This window comes from Mus musculus, chromosome 16 (assembly GCF_000001635.26).
Source record: "Mus musculus strain C57BL/6J chromosome 16, GRCm38.p6 C57BL/6J".
NCBI lineage: Eukaryota > Metazoa > Chordata > Mammalia > Rodentia > Muridae > Mus > Mus musculus.
This window is the reverse complement of record NC_000082.6, coordinates 76,427,386-76,443,992: the sequence shown is the minus strand read 5'-3', so window position 1 is coordinate 76,443,992 and position 16,607 is coordinate 76,427,386. Positions and strand designations below refer to the sequence as shown.

At 40.7% G+C, this 16,607-nt stretch overlaps 1 long non-coding RNA gene across 1 annotated transcript; it reads right to left on the bottom strand.

The window, feature by feature from the left end:
* Nucleotides 1–4,947: 4,947 nt before the first annotated feature.
* On the bottom strand, nt 4,948–11,182 carry Gm52253. The gene is made up of 3 exons (XR_003951937.1): nt 10,983–11,182; nt 10,560–10,741; nt 4,948–5,060 (listed from the first exon to the last, which is right to left on the bottom strand). It is a non-coding gene; the product is annotated as a predicted gene, 52253 (long non-coding RNA).
* Between the last annotated feature and the right edge of the window lie 5,425 nt (nt 11,183–16,607).

Below are 16,607 nucleotides of genomic sequence, written 5' to 3'. Positions count from 1 at the left end.
AGTTGGACCATCCAGATAAAACACAAGAATCTCCTCACTTGGGATGATGACCTTCATCATGGTTACACAACCTTTTTTCATTTTGGAATATATTCACCATCTATATTTTGTGATTATCTGCAGATATTTGCGGGGTGGTTATTTACAAGTTTTTTGTTTTGTGTGTTGCTGGCGTTGCTGTCTAGTGTAAGTCATTCTTTCACCCACTACTTTCTGTTTGAGAGGTAAGGAGGAACAGCATAAGAGAATCACAGTAGTGAAATAGACACTGCCAGGCAGAAGCTCGGCTCTGATTCCCCAGAAGCAATGACAGATGCTATCTGTCACTCACAGTTCAACAGAATTTCCTCCGATAACTAATACTGGCAAAGGAGGCAAAATATATTTTGGTTTTGGAGTTTCTGACCTCCTTTGGTCAATAGTACACAAATGATCCAATTTCTTAATCTAATTACTTAGTTTTAAGAACTGCAGAATTTTAGTATTTATGATCTGCAATCTAGTATTCTCTGGTAGGTCAAATGAAAAAGTTGCTCGTGGTCATGTTAGATACATGTCTGCTAATCATGAGAAAGACACTAACTACATGGAAGGAGGAGTTCAATTTCCTTCCAGTTCTAGATAGGTAAGATTTCATCATGGCAGGGGAGCATGGTGGCAGACTGGCATGGAGGCAGGAAAATCACACCCTCCATCATAAACATGACACGGAGGAAGAGAGAACTACTAGAAAGGGGAGGCTAGAAAATCTTCAAGCTCATCTGCAGGGTCATGCTTCCTCAATGAGACTGTACCTCCTAAACGTCCCTAAACAGTGTCACCAATCAGGCACCAAGTGTTCCAGTCCCTAAGCTATGGGGGACCTTGCTCATAGAAAGTGTTACATTGTGTGTGTGTGGGGGGGGGGGGGCTTCATATCAAAAGAAAAGTAGAGAGTTTACTTAAGTGGGCTTTTAATTCTTGCAAAAAATAAAATAAAAAGACATTGAATCAAAAAGAGATTAACGTTTTTTCCTGAGAAGCTGGACCCAGAACCAAAACTCACTGTATGATGTCATCTTTCATTCTATTGAGCTATTACATTCTAGATAGGTGTTCTGTTTCCTAATTGCAGCTGCTTCTGTGTGGGCATAGGGCAATAGGTTGGTTTGATGTTCCTCTCAGAGAGCATGCTCCTCTCTGCTTGCACAGAGGAGTAGGTGGTAAATAATATTTGTTCACTGAAGGGTTGACTCAGTCCATTGCCCTGTTTTGTTCCTAGATCAGTGATGGTGAAACAGAAGTGTCTTGATTTTGAGGGTTCCCAAAGGCATCTAGCATTTTTTCTCATTTGTAAGTTATGCTAAATGGCTACCACGCTGTTTGCAAAAGACAAATTCCCCATCTTCAGTCAGATCTGATTCTTTCCTGAAAACACTCTGGTGAGGTTCCTATCTTAAACTTTTTGTTCAATTTATTGGAATCCCTTAGTCATCCAGATTACTTTATTTGGAGGTTTATTTTAGCTATACAGTATTTTTTTAAGATGTATCTTCCTATTTCAAAGAAGTCTGAAAATTACTAATCCTGTCCAGCAAATAACCCTCCCCCACAATCAGATCTGTAGGAAAGGGTATGCAGATTAACAGTAAGAAAGCTCAACATGTTATGAAAAAAAGGAAATAGCCCTGATGATTAATAGAAATTTGGTTGCGTAGATTAGAAACTAGATTGACACCAGTGGGCATGCTTCACCTTTGAGTTGTACTCTGTGCTTTGCAGATAACGTAATAACTACCAGCAGCTTCCAACATGCTCCTAAAAATAATCTATTGAAGTAACCTCTGAGAAACACCGGAAATGGCAAGACAAATTGATCCACATAGAGAGGAACAAAGGAGTTTCTTGACAGCTGGGGGACGGGGGGGGGGGGGGGGGAGAGAGCTGGCTAGGGCAGCTCCCAGAGGCAGAGCTGGGTGTGTCTCCTGGGTGGGGCTCCAGCCAGTGAAGTTCAGGGAAGAAGGATGGCTAATCTCTGAGCAGGTGGGTGAGCACTGAGCTACACTCAAGACTTTCTGAGTCATTGGCTTTGAACTCCCCTCCTCATGCCTATTGCACAAACAAAACTATTTCTAGGCCCTCTCTTAAACTGTGTTTAGGTAGGCATCACTTTTTACGATTAGTATAATTTATAATCTTGCATGTACTATGTAAATCAGGACATTGGACCAAATACAAGGCTCTGGTTATTTATATAGAGGGCCAGCTCCTAGAGCATTCCACTGATTGATTTTACTCCAGTTCGTAGTTAGGAGGAAAACACAAGAAAGGAACACTTTCATGCTCATCAAAAAGCATTTCTGAACTGTTAAAAGGAAAGAAAAGTATATTTTCCATATTTTAATTGCAGCCTTGGGAAAAATTAGAATGTATATCATATTCTTTTAAAAATGCTATTCTGTAGTGTTAACTGTTACATGGTAACTGTACTATATAATTTTAGCTCCTTTAAGAGTGTGCAGCATGCTGATTGTAACTTGACATTGCCAAACTATGATCCTAGATGCTAGGAAGCGCAATCAGTAGACACTCTGAGCCGGTTAAAATTCAGCAACTATTTTCTGCTCATTTACTGAAGACTCGGAGCTGAGATTCAGCAGTGACACTGTAAGGCTGAGTCTTTGTTCTCAAAGGACTCAAGAACAAGAATGTAAGACATGCACACACACAGAGAAATGGAGAGAGGGAAGCAGAAAGGGATGGAGAGAGAGAGAGAGAGAGAGAGAGAGAGAGAGAGAGAGAGAGCATAATAAAACCATAAGAAAGTAAATATAGATTTGAAATGGGGTGAAAATCATTTCAAAGAAACCTTGAAATGAAACTTGAAGGGAAAGTAAGATTAAGGAGAGGATGGGCATAAAGAAAACACTACCAATCATAATGATGGCATAATCAATAGTTATTGGGTACATCCTGGATTCCAGATATAAGGCGAGGACCTCCACATGTCATATATTTTCTTCCAAACTTCGATCTAAACTAAAGAATCATTAGTTCTGTCTTTAAAAAAATGAGAAAGAAGAAGAAGAAAAGTCACTGTGACTGAAAAATGTCACAGCCCATGAGTGATACAGCCAGGATTCAAACACAGATCTGGCTCATGGAGAAGGCTATCCTCATCACTAGAAAAGAGCACAAGGATACATCTTCAAACCATGCCTTAGCTAAGGCTTTGGAAAAACTGAGGAAGAGGAGGTAGAGAGATTGCAAGAGCCAGAGACTCAGGCAGCTTGCTGTAAGATTGTGTCTCCTAATAATGCCAGATGCTCCCCTCATAAGTCTCTCCAAAATGACTGCTCAAGCAGGAGCTGAACAAGGATGACACCAATGGACTTGCCAAACTGAACAGAGATAGAACCACAAGGCCTCAACACTGCACAAAGAACTAGAGGCTTAGAAGAATGTTAGGAACTGGAGAGCCAATCTTCCCCAGGGAGAAGCACACTGATAGGTTGTCTAGTGCCAAGGTGTTCAGCCCTGAAAACAGACATGCAAGTACTATTACATGGACTAAACCAGTTAGAGTTGGTATTTTTTATTAGATTTGGTAATATATCAGTATATTCGCACACATATATGCATACAATAACAACCAGAAAAGAAGGAGGTAATGGATTTGAAAGAGAGCAGAGAGAGGTATATGAGAGGATTTGGAGGGAAGAATTATACATTATGATCTATCACTTCCTTCTCTCTCTCTCTCCTCTCTCTCTCTCTATTTATATACATAAATACATATATATAATTTTTAGAATAAAATGCCATTTTAATGAGAAAAATCACAAGCAAAGGGATAAACATTTTGTAGGGAGGTTACAAGAAGTTTGCATAATAAAGGTAGTATATTTGGATGGAACTAAATTATGGAGGGATTCAACTAGTAGAATAGAATTCTTAGCTTCTATTATATGCCCCAGTACAGGAGAATGCCAGGGCCAGGAAGCAGGAGTGGGTGGGTTAGGAAGCAGGGTCAGGGTGTGTGTGGGGGGGAGGGTATAGGGGATATCATTTGAAATGTAAATGAAGAAAATATCTAATAAAAATTATTTTTGGAAAAAAAATAAAATTGTAATGTGGAAAAAAAATCCAGTAGGCAACAACTCAAGGTCCTTGGCTCAACCTATGATTTTGACAATGTCATATGATTTCTACATCTCTGAAGATTGATGGTGCACCCTATTATTTCTAGCATAGAAAACAAACTCGCTTACACCAGAACAAGGCCTGGCAGGCAGGGTGTGCTTCACAAGTATCTTTCCCCCCTCCTGGGGGAGAAATCTAAAACCCTTCCTTTATCTCTTCCTTTAGAGAAACAAGTCAAAGATCTAAATGTTTTGGTTTGTTGTTTTTTTTTTTTTACTGTAATTTATAGTTTTTTTCTTTCTGCATTGAGTACACATTGTGTTGTCCAACTAGTCTTGGGAGTGTGACCCTGTCCTGGTCTGTGGTTGACCTCTAGGAGTCTTATCATTAAGGAAAATTATCTCTCCCTCTGCCATCTACACATACCAGCCATTCCTGCACCTTGCCATGAAGGCTATAAGTCCTACACAAACAGTTCTAAATGAAGAGAGTGTTTCTTCAATGTTGTGTATACATGCAGATGTGGTTTGAGTGTGTGTGTATCTGTGTTTCTCTCTGTGTGTGAAGGTGTGTGCGTGTGTGTGCATGTGTATACAGCAAGAGAAATTTGGGGGCTCTTCCATGTAAGGAAGTAAACAATTCACAGAAGAGTTTGAAAATACCTAGGACTGGTAGAACAACTGGATATTTTACTCCATAAAAGCAGATAGACAAAGAATATTGGATATGAAGTAGAAAAATGCCAAAAGTAATTGCTGCCCACTTTCCAATTACTCCTGGGCCAGAGGCTGAGAAAAATCATCCTGAGGGCTACCTTTGGCACTGGGAGCCAGCTGAAGCACTCTCATGAATAATGCACTTTGCCAAAGTAGAAGTGACCATGGTTTGGAGCTCACTCGCCCTCCAACAACTTAATGTATGACTTTCATTTGGTTTATCTGTAAAAACAAAAGGGATATGAATATTCATTGTGAGCCAGGGCTTTGATTTATTAAGCAACATTTATAAATCATTATTTATATCATAGTTATGCAACTGTCTTTTAAAATAAGTTTTTTTTTTTTACTGGGTACAGAGTCATAAGAATAATAAGCATTCTATATACATAGTTGACTGAATTTTATCTCTTCTGCTATTAAAAGTTCATCTACTCAAAGGTAATGCATGTACCTAAGTGCCAGACAAGGCTCAAAGTCTAAAGTCCATCTGTCTAATGGACATTTTGCCTATCAATCAAGTTTGTCATTATCTGGATTAAGTAGTCGTGATGGTCAGTTTCTTGGAAATAAAAATGGTAGAGATGCCATAGTAAATTATAATGAATTAGAGAAATTTGGAGCAAATGATGCTATGTCAGTAAGTATCTAAGTCTTGTTACTTAGATTCTCTTCACAACCAATAGAAAATAAAATATTCCCTTAGAGGTGAGATTTTATCCCTTTGGCTTCCTTCTCGGCCCTGGTCATCATGATACTATCTCAGTACCTTGGCTACCACTATCCTTATGACTAATTAAAAACTTGCACAACAGCAATGTTAAAGGCTGAGAGTACTTTCTCTCTGAAAGCAGGATTTCTGGCACCGGGCTTTGGCCTTGGTGATATCAGGCTGAGTCCACAGCATGGACACAGGCTATTTTTGAGCCAAGCCAGCTCCAGTGTCTCATTCCCTATAGTGGGAACAGAAGCTGACCTTGCTTGACTCTGAGGGAGTGAATTAGGTGTCTTCTCAGGGGAAGTTATAGAAGAGATGTAGGGTATCACAGTCAGTGAAGGACAGGGTGTTTAAGCCACAATGAGGAGCCTCAGGTATTTTCACACCCTAGGAGGAGGCCAAATATTAACTTAATCCTTTCCCCCTCCCTTTCCAAATGGTAGGACATGGGGAGGAAAGTGAGATAGTTCGCTTTCTCCTGAAGGCATACATGACAGACATATCCCAGTTGTAAATAAGCTTAGCTGTTTGTCTCCCTGCCAAAGTCCTGCTAAATGATATCCCCCAGCCCCAACTCACCAAGATTGAGAGCATCTTAAGGTGGAGAGAGCTGCTTACTTATTTTAATTGGTCAGTATTTAATAGGTAAAGAGAAATTGTTTTGAGCCCAGTGAATGAAAAGAAGAGTCAATTTAATCTAGCAACATTCTGAATTGTCACATGATATAAGACACACAGGGTAAAATGCACCCTCTTTTTACCTGAAAGAGGGTAGTGGTAGAGGGCCACTCATTTCTCCTCCTTGGCTACAGTGGAGTAGCTCCTCCGTAAGTCTTCCCTAGACCATGCCTTGCCTCTGACCCTAGTCTTTCTCCAGGGACACGTAGGTAGCTGGCCTCTGTTCTTATGGTTAGGAATGGCTTTAGTAGGACCCTCCTTGTCTTTCCAGGCACATTCTGGAACTCTAGAGTCCTCCTTCATCTTCTCCCCTCTTCTCTTACAATGAAGCAACTGTCTCCATTCTAGGAGGTGTCATGGCTCTGCTAGAAAGGGATCCTTCATTTCCTCTTTCCCTGGAGTTTCTGAGGGGGCTCCAGCAAATGGTGAGGAGTCTGTGAAGATGACAAAGAGGGACCTGACAACTGGGTCCTAGTGCATGCTCTTTGATTTTCTTTACTTTTTTAATACCATCTATTTATTGAAGAAAGACTTGGTGCTGTTCATATGGTTTTGGAGAATTTGAAAAAAAATATGTCTAAAGAAACTTTTCGGTTGTTAACTGGTTTCTAAAGGCTACTGGGGCACTAAGACTATCAGGATTACAATGCTTATTCCCTAATTATTTTCCGCTAATGGATTTTAATTATCAGAGGAAACACACTCAGCAATTTTATTATGCATATTGTCCTTGTGATATACTTAATTGTCTACATTTTAAAATTATTAGATCAGTATGTCATTCAACAAATGATGTTAAGCCCTTCCTTTGTGTCTAGGACACTGTGAAGCGCTAAATGAAATACCAGACAAAACAAAGTGCTGTGCCTGCCTTTGATCCACCTAAACTCTGGGGTCAAAGAGAAAATATACCACAGTAAGTATGTGTCTCTTTCAAGTGCTTGAAACCTCATGAGTGCTTGGAGAATGTCTTTTTGAAAATATTGCATTCCATTGCTGCAATTATGGAAGAGAATATCTAATAATATTATTAAATAATAATTTCTCCACAAATTGGTGTGTGTGTGTGTGTGTGTGTGTGTGTGTGTGTGTGTTATCTTCCCAAGTAGAGTACAAGCTAGCTGGATACTACGTGTTACACTGTCTTTGCCTTCCCATATCTTTATTCTCTTAGCAGCATTCTCATGACTAGGAGACCCTTCTCCCATAATTATTGTTTACTTCTTGCTGCACGGTAAGAACAAAACTGAAAGTAAAAAAGATATGAAAGATGTCACCTGCATCCTTTAGCTGACCAGATTCTAATCAGAGTGTGATAGTTACTATGAGCTGACAGATCGTCCGATTTCTTTCTTTTGTGTTGGAAACGGAATGTTGGATGCTAATTCTCACCTTTGCACGATGTGTGGCAAACTGGCCTTCAGTTATGACATCTAAATATAATACTAGTGACATCTGGGCATTGTAGTACCATTGGATGTCACAAAAGTTTCGTACAGTTACTGGGGAAAGATTGCTACCAATGCAAGAAGCCATTATTAGCAAGCCAGCTTCTAAGAGCTGATGAGCACCATCGTGGTAAGACGGCAGGACGTTTTGCAGAGGCAGGCCATCACTTTAAATGTTCATTTCACGCTTATGTTTCATCTGGCCCATATTTTTGAAGTCACTTTCTATCGTGCCTCTCTTCTCAACACTGATTTTATTTTGACGGACTCCGCTTCCCTGGAGGAAGGCACATATGGAAAAACCTGGGCACCACTGAGCTGCTAATAATAATTATCCTCTGCCCTTTCTCGGCTCCCTTCATCTGAGGATATCAAAGCACTTTGCAAAGTGGTGTCTATAATTACCTCCATTGTACTAAAGGAAAACGACAAGGGGTTTACAGGTTGACGATGGAAAGAAAGAAAGAAAGAAAGAAAGAAAGAAAGAAAGAAAGAAAGAAAGAAAGAAAGAAAGAAAGAAAGGAAAAAGCACAAAGTCCCAGTCCCTTCTTCTGTCTTCTCCTCTTCTGGACTCCAGGACTTTAAAGAAAAGGGGACCTGTGCTAGACTAGGGGATGCAAGAAAAAGAGGATCAAGTCTTCAGGATGGGCTCTTCACTCCAGTAGAGACTATTTGCAGTCAGAGAGCATTTGAAGACAAATGGCCGAAGCACTAAGCAGCAAAGCCCTGGAGGGCATGCTCAAATTCTGTTAATGATACTAATCAAAGCCTTTGAGAGGGATTGCCAGTGAACCTACTAGAGTGGGTGGCAGGTTCTCCACATTGCCGGGCCTGTGCTATCTTCTTTCCCACCTGAGTAAAACAGCTTGTAACTGGAAAAGCACAGAAGTCTACATTTCCCACAAGAAGCCGAGTTGAGGGCTAACAGGCTGCCTTTCTCGTTCTCCTGAAGGCTACAAGGGTTTTGGGATTTGAAGGGCATCAGCGGCTTCCCTTTTGTTCCTTAGGACATTATTTATTCTTAGAATACTCAGACTTCTCTTTCTCCGTTCTAGTTGAAGAATCAATGGTATATCTCAAACTGATAAGTTTCCCCTAAAAAAATGGAAAAAAATGGAAGAAGTAGAGAGGACTTTAAAGAAAAGGGGATCTGGGTTAGACTGCCATTAGCTGTGGGGCCTAAGAATTGGTAAGAGTGGTTGTGGTCTTTTTGACAGGAGCTATGGCCTGAGGGCTTCCAGAACAAACGAGAAGCTAGGAGCCATTAAAGCTGTAATGCAGTGAAGTGTTCAGGCCTCCAAGTTATTCGGAGAACATCTGGAAGGTGGAGAGGGCACTGGGTATTATATAAATGTTACGAATACATCCCATAGCAGATACTTGGGAATATTTCATTGCTATTCATTTATACAAGAACACCAAGACTCTTTATACATATAATAAAGCTAATTTTACATTTAATAGACACAATTTTATTTCGTGTTAATAAAATCAGAATCGTATTAAATTTTAGAAGTGAGTAAAACTTTTATAACATTAGGATTATCTTTCTGGCTTCTAGTTGCCAATTAAAATGTTCTTGCTTCAATCTCTTCAGATTTAAATTGAGTTTTATGATGCTCTCTCTATCTTTCTCTTAGGAGTATCAGCATTGTTTTTAAAAAAAAGGTCACACTAGGTTGTCTTATCGAGGTGGCTCAGAAGGTAAAGTCGCAAGCTTGGCAAGTTGGGTTTAATCTCCAGAGGCCGGGAGTAGGAGGAAACCAACTCCACGAAGTTGTCTCCTGACCTCTACACGCATGCTGTCTATGACAAATGTGTCCTCCAGCTCTACACTCAGAATAAATAAAATATAAATGAAAAAAGGTAAGATTTTCACAACAAGCTGTTTATTATATTTATTTTTCATACCCTCTGTCATGCACATCTCTTATCTGTTTGATTTTTGACACAGGGTCTCACTCACTGTGTAGTGTAGCTCAAGATGGCTTGTTCTCACTCTCTCTCTCTCTCTCTCTCTCTCTCTCTCTCTCTCTCTTTCTCTTGGTTTTTCGAGACAGGGTTTCTCTGTATAGCTCTGGCTGTCCTGGAGCTCACTTTGTAGACCAGGCTGGCCTCGAACTCAGAAATCCACCTACTTCTGCCTCCGGAGTGCTGGGATTAAAGGCGTGCAAAAATGACTTTCTCTTAAATCCTCCTGCTTCAGCCTTCCAAATTCTGGGATTATAAGCATGTGCCACGATGTGCTTCCTGTCATATTTTTAGCTGAATGATAATGGTTTTATTTTGTTTTGTGTTTTTCTGATCAATAAGGAACGGAGGATGCTTAAGTCTAGGAAATTTTAGCCATTACTTATGAAGCATCTATAAAAGGTTTCACTGTCTGGTTCTGAGTTAAGACATATCTTCCATCATTTCATCCTTAAAATACCACTGAACTCGGCACTTGCGTTATTTGCATTTTACAGGCTAGGAGATTGCCGCTTAGAACATAAGTTTTCTGACTTTGTCTCATAGGTTAAAAAAAAAAAAACAAAAAACAAAAAAAAAAAAGATGCAGCTATCATTAGAACCCAGGTCACACTGCCTCTCTTGCCGACTGCAACTTTAACCTGTTACATAACTGATTCTTAAGTTTCTGGTTCTGCGACCTCGACCTTCGCTGTGTCTAGCTAAGTCATCACAGACCACGAGCCATTGCTCTCTGCTCCAACATCCTCAGCCAGTTTGGCATACATGTTTGATCGGGCTGGAAACGTCGACGTTAATAACCCTAACACGTAAACTCCCATGCTTTCTTTAAGCCTGGGAAACTCCCCCTCCGCCCCCATGCCTTGGTCCACTTTAACGGCTAAAATGCCCTCTCCCAGAGATGACCTTGCTGAGTGTCGTTTCTTGGTAAGTAGATCTCTACCGCCGATGACTTTTGATTCATCGTCACGCTGCTATTTGGTGTCAGTGAGGAGTACGCTGGAAGTGGCCGCCCATCTTGTGCTCGTATAAAGGGAAACAGGTGGCTGGTCATGTTGGACGCATTCCCTCTGGCAGCGGTGGGAAAGCTGCAATTTGTATTTAGCATTTTAATTGAGGCTGGCATTTGCAGAGCCACTTTTCTCTTTATAAGTCTTTTCAGATGAGAGAAAACCAAAATAGAAAGTATTATAACTCCTTCCTGTGTCGTGAACATTTAGCTCCTGAAGGCGAAACTTCCCTGTACTTTGCTCAGAGCATTTGCCTGCTCTGAGGCTAACAATCAGTTGATGGGAAAAAAACAAAAAAACAAAAAAACCGAGTACTCACAGGTGTTCAGGGACCAGGGAGAGTAAATGTTTTTGTCAACATTTTCATCAACTTTCCCCCACGATCACCAAGACTCTCCAAATAGAATCTGCTGACTTCAGTGCAGGGTCAGTGTTCCAGTGACTCACACAGCCAGGTAGCAGAGAACAAACAGGCTCAACAAAAGAGATGGCCTATGGAAATGGGAGTTCCTTATTGCTAAGGAAAGCTAAGTTTTTTCACAAAATTGTAGAACCCGGCAGGGGCAGGGAGGGATCCACTATTGTGGTGCCTACAGAGTCTCACTTAGCCGGAGCCTCAACAAATGCACACACCCTCTAACAACTGCTTCCCTCCCCTTCCTCTCCCAACTCCTAGAGTGCACCAGAGGCATTCAGTTCCTCCGTGAAAACACTCCTGAACCAGATCCAGCGAGGCTCCTACCCACGCCACTTCCCAGAAGCTAGCCCTGCCAAGGTCTCCAGTAACATGCTCACTGCCAAAACCAAATGGCAAGGCTCCATCCTGATGCTCCCTGACCTACGTACAGAATTTGACACTGCTGATAACCAATTACACAACTCTCCCTTCTTGGCTTCTGAGCCTCTTTCCTCATTTAGCCGGCATCTCACTCCATCTGATTTAGACACCCCTCTGCCTGTATCACCCCCGCCCGCCTCCCAAGGGCTTGCTCCTAGTTGTTTTGCTGTCCGCGTGTTTCATCTGTGGCTGCCTCACAGGTAGCACAGGTCACTATATGTTTATTGTATTAGAATCCCGGTGCCTAGACAGTGGTTGTAAAATAGGGAATGCTCAAAGATGTCTGTTGACTCTACACACATACTTAATAGATCAATTACTGTATTTACTTCAGTCCTGTCTATTTGCCTGGCTGGAATTCAAGACACAGGACCCATCCATCATACTATTTCTTGGTTTTGTTTTGTTCTGCACAGGTTGTCATTGTTCCAGCCTGGCTTAGAACTTACCATGCATCAGAAGATGGCCTTGAACTTCCAATCCTTCTGATTTCTGGGATTCTACGCGTGAGCGACCATGTCCAGTCTACTCAGTGCTATGGACAGATCTCAGGGCTTCAAGCATGACCTACAAACACTCCAGGGACTAAGCTCTGTTTTACACCCACCCCCTCCATTTATATTAAACAGAAAGTGTTTGTCTTTCCTTCAACTTTCCCCACATCCAACAACATCCATGCATGAATAAACAACACTGATAAATAACAATGGCCCTGAATAAAACTCCTCACTTACTTGGTTGTTTTTCAATTTCTTTTTCCAGTTCCCAATTAAATCTGCTTTTTCAGTCATGACATTTTCCGAATGGGATTTGTCTTCGTTTTTAACACTTCCAGTAGGTTTTTACGGTATTTGTGCAGGATAAATTGTAAAAAGCACTCTATGTTCAATCGACATTTTGTATTGTAAGTACTTGCCCAGATACATTACAGTGTGGCCAATTAATATGTGTTGAGTGACGGCCCCACGAACAAATGGATTTTTGTGTATTGTTCTTCAATTTGATCATTAAGGTCATCCTACGTGTGAACTAGCTATTCTATTATCTGATTACTTTTGTCATTTTAATTACCAAGGCATATAATCCCAGAGGTGATACAATCAAAGGCATAGCAATCTATTATTTCAGTGAAAAAATAGAAATGTAATTCAATACATTTAATTCTGTCTAAAGGTTTATACGAAACCCCTCATCTCCTGATTCCATTTGGCTATGAATCTCCAGAGAATTCCAGGTCACAGTATGTCATCACCATAATTACTCAGTTTGTTGATGATCTTCCCATCCCTGTGTGTCCGTGGGGTCATGTGTGTCCATGGGGTCATGAACAGGTTTTCACCACGTAGCCCAGGCTGGCTTATCATCCTCCTATCCTTTCACTTGAGCCTCAACTGCTGGGATTACAGTTGCTCCATCACGCTGGCCCAAAGTTATCTTTCCCATTTATTACTTACTGTATGCTAACACTTCCTCGAGGCCATTTTTAAATTTTTCTGTATAAATCATCTTAGATCCTCATTATTTTTAGATGCCTTGCTGTCTTAGTTACTTTCTATCGCTGTGAAGAGACAGGATGAGCCGGACAATTTATAAAAGAAAACATTTAATTGGTAGCAGATTACAGGTTCAGAGGGTTAGGAAAGCCCATGCCTATCATGGTGCGGAGCATGGTAGCAGACAGGAAGGCATGGTGCTAGAGCTAGAGCTAAAGGTCTACTGCTGGTCCACATGTAGGAGGGAGGGAGGGAGGGAAGGAGGGAGGGAGGGAGAGAAAAAGAGAGAGGAGAGAGAGAGGAGAGAGGGGAGAGAGAGAAGAGAGGAGAGAGAGAGAGAGCGCGCTAACTGGGATGGTATGGGCTTTTGAAATCTCAAAAGCTACCTTAGTAAAACACCTCCAACAAAGCTACGCCTCCTAATTCTTTCTAAACAGTTCAGCAAATTCAGAACAAGCATTCAAGTGAGCCCACAGAGCCATTCTCATTCAAACCAGCACAGAAATGTCCTTCCTCCTGTCTTGGTCAAGTCTCTGAATATATTACAGTGATGTGTCTGCTAACACAGCTCCTCTAGCGATCCTTCTCTTTACATGTCCCGTTAAATAGATGGACGGATGGATAAGCAGACAAGCAAATTAACTTCCAGTGTATTTTATTTTAAAATTTCTTAATACATTCTTCTAGGACTAAAGTCTTACTCCAGAGAAATATTTTATTTTATCCTTGCAAAGTAAGCACAGCTTTCCCAAATTTCAATAAACTGAAATTGCTTATATTCCAATGCCATTATATCTGTGGTCCTGTTTTTTTTGTATTTCTGATTATAAACTTCTAAAAGCAAGAACTGTTATTTATTACACTCAATCTCAAACCTTTTAGCACTGTTCTGTGGGGATAGAGACAATTAAAACATTATAAGTCAGCTAAACATTATTAGATACATATGTGAAACTACACTGATATCTGAAACCTCGAAAATCAATGGGCTCTTCCCCCTCTGACCAGTATATTTATTGAGCTTTGCTAGAGGGTGTGTATAATCAAAAAATGGACCCCTTCCATTCTTCAATGATTCTCGCTAGATCAATAGTATTTCCCGTTTAGTAAAATGTGATGTCTCATGACTTTTCATGGCAAGCTGTGTAATTGGAACAGATTCATTTGACTAGCATGAAGAGTGGTGAATCACAAGAAGCCTCACAATGAGCTAAAACAGAAGCCTCTGTGGCTAGTTTTCATCCTAAAGAGAAGGCCTTTTCACTTTGTTGATGCTTTGACCCCTCCGAGTTGATTATTTTACTTCTGAAACACTTGTATTCCAAATTCCTATTTGTGCTACTACAGTCAGACTCCTGCCCCCAACATTTTAGGCCTTTGATAAAATATAAATGAGCAACAGCTTCCTGCTAAACACAAGTTCCCCTTCTGGCTTTGCCTTGTCTAAATGTTCCTCTTGAATGCCCAGAGGACTTTCCCTTCCTGCTTGGCAAAGTCCTAAATTAGTTTGAATCACATTATTCTTACATCCATTGCATGTACCTGCATTATGATTCCAAGGGTAATTTGTGTCCTTTAACCATACTGTGCTTATCATCAATGCTTCAAGGGATTGCAGTCTGGCCTTGATCTCACTCAGGTCCTCAAGGTTGTTTGGAGGGTGTGGGGTTGGCGCTGCTCTGTGGCACAGTATTGGTTTCATGCTGGTAAAACTCAGAGCTCTATTCCTCAACCAAAGCAGTGATTTTCTAACGGCAATGCGATTTGTGTTTCTTCAGTCACACTTGCCAGCTTCTGCCCCTCCAAAAAGTTGCATCCCTTCCTACCCTTTGAAATTCAAAACAAGCCGTTTGTTCTAGAGTATTTCTGTTCTAGATTTCATTGTATGAGAATCAGATAAAAATCTTATTTCACTGCCATTTGTTTTCTTTCTTACTTGCTACAGGTGTGGTTTTGATTTCCATTAAAAGCGTAAAAAGTACTACTGGAAATCACATTAAAAATTTAGGAAAATATGGGGGAAGCATAAGAAGTTTAGTTGAATTAAGTAAGTAGGCTTGGTCAACTTTTTGCTCTTTCTCTTTCATATATTTATCTTTGTTTGACTAGATTACACTAAAGCTGGATCAGTTCTTGCACGAGAACGCATGAATTCTGAGACCTTTGCTTTTGAACAACCTGCTTCCTCTACAAGGTGTGCTACAGAAGCAGTTGATCAACTCTTGAGCATCGCCTCGTGTTTCTGTGACCATACGCCTCTCCTTTAAGACACTGGGATCTAGAACTTTACTTTTGTAAATGGCTTCCCACCATTTTCTGTGTTTTCTTTGTGGACAGTAACTTGACTCTCTCCTTTCTGATCCAAGTCACTGTGGCAAAGGCAGCTGCATCACCATGGAACAACCTAAGCATTCATTCTCCAACCACCTCTGAAGTTCACAGTACACAGCACTCTCCAACAACTCACGACAATGAGGAGAAATTGTCAGAACCTCAATTTTTCACCATGTTTGGTAAAGTATTTCTTTATGAATTTTATGATTTATGTTTAAGTTGCTCAAGTTTGGGACAAAATACCAAGCCTTTGATACAAGCTGTCCTCCAAGAATATATCAACAATCAAATTGTAAACACAGACATGTTAGAAGTGAGGGACTTTACAAGACACCAGTTATTGTTCCCACTGCCGTATCTAAATACCTGGAAAGACCTGGATCCAAGGTCGAATGTTGCTACTTTTGAACTGGGATGGTGTCAGAAAACAAGGTAGCTGCTTCTTGGCTTCTCGGTTCCCATTCCATCAAACTGGTAGATTGGACCCAAACAGCCGTGGTCCATCTGGTATACCTAACAATGAAGTTCAATGGCAAGCTCCAAAAACGGCCAAATGTCCAGACTGCATTACTCCTTATCCACTGTGGCAACCAGCGAGAATGTGTAGCACCAAAGTATGAGCTCACAGATATGCTACAGGAGACAGAGAAGTTGAATATCCCCTGAGAAGACTTCTAAGATATTAGATATCTGTGACAGAAAATGAAGATATTTAAGAACCATAATCTCTCTGCTCCTTTGAATCCATTTGATGTATAAACACCATTCTTCACTTCTATTCTCAAATTTCCAACTCTCTTAAGCATGTATTCATGCTATGCGGTATTTTAATGTTTGCGAAACTTACTAGGTGGGCTGAGTTGTTGTAACCTGGCACACATAGTAAGAGACTGAAACTGAAGGAAATAAAATTTGCATTCTATGGGCTTGTGTGAAATCCTTGGAGAGAGTTCTGGTCATTAGCAGGCTAGAGAAGAGTAAGAAGAGGAATGTTCACCCATTTTATCCAAAACTGAAGGATACATATATAGGGGAAGACCCACCTAAATACCCCTTATTCAAGGCCTCTTATCAGCTACTGATGTTCTAGAATTCACTTCTAAGACAGCTTTAGCAGTAGCATGTCGGTTGGAGGGTATCATGAAGTGGTCTTGACATTCAGATGTAGGAAGTAGCGTGTGAGGCAAAAGTGGGTGTCACTAAGTGTACCCTCATATTTAGCCTGATATATCTGAGAAATGGCACATATGATGGTGAATATCAAGAAGAAAGAGGGTGT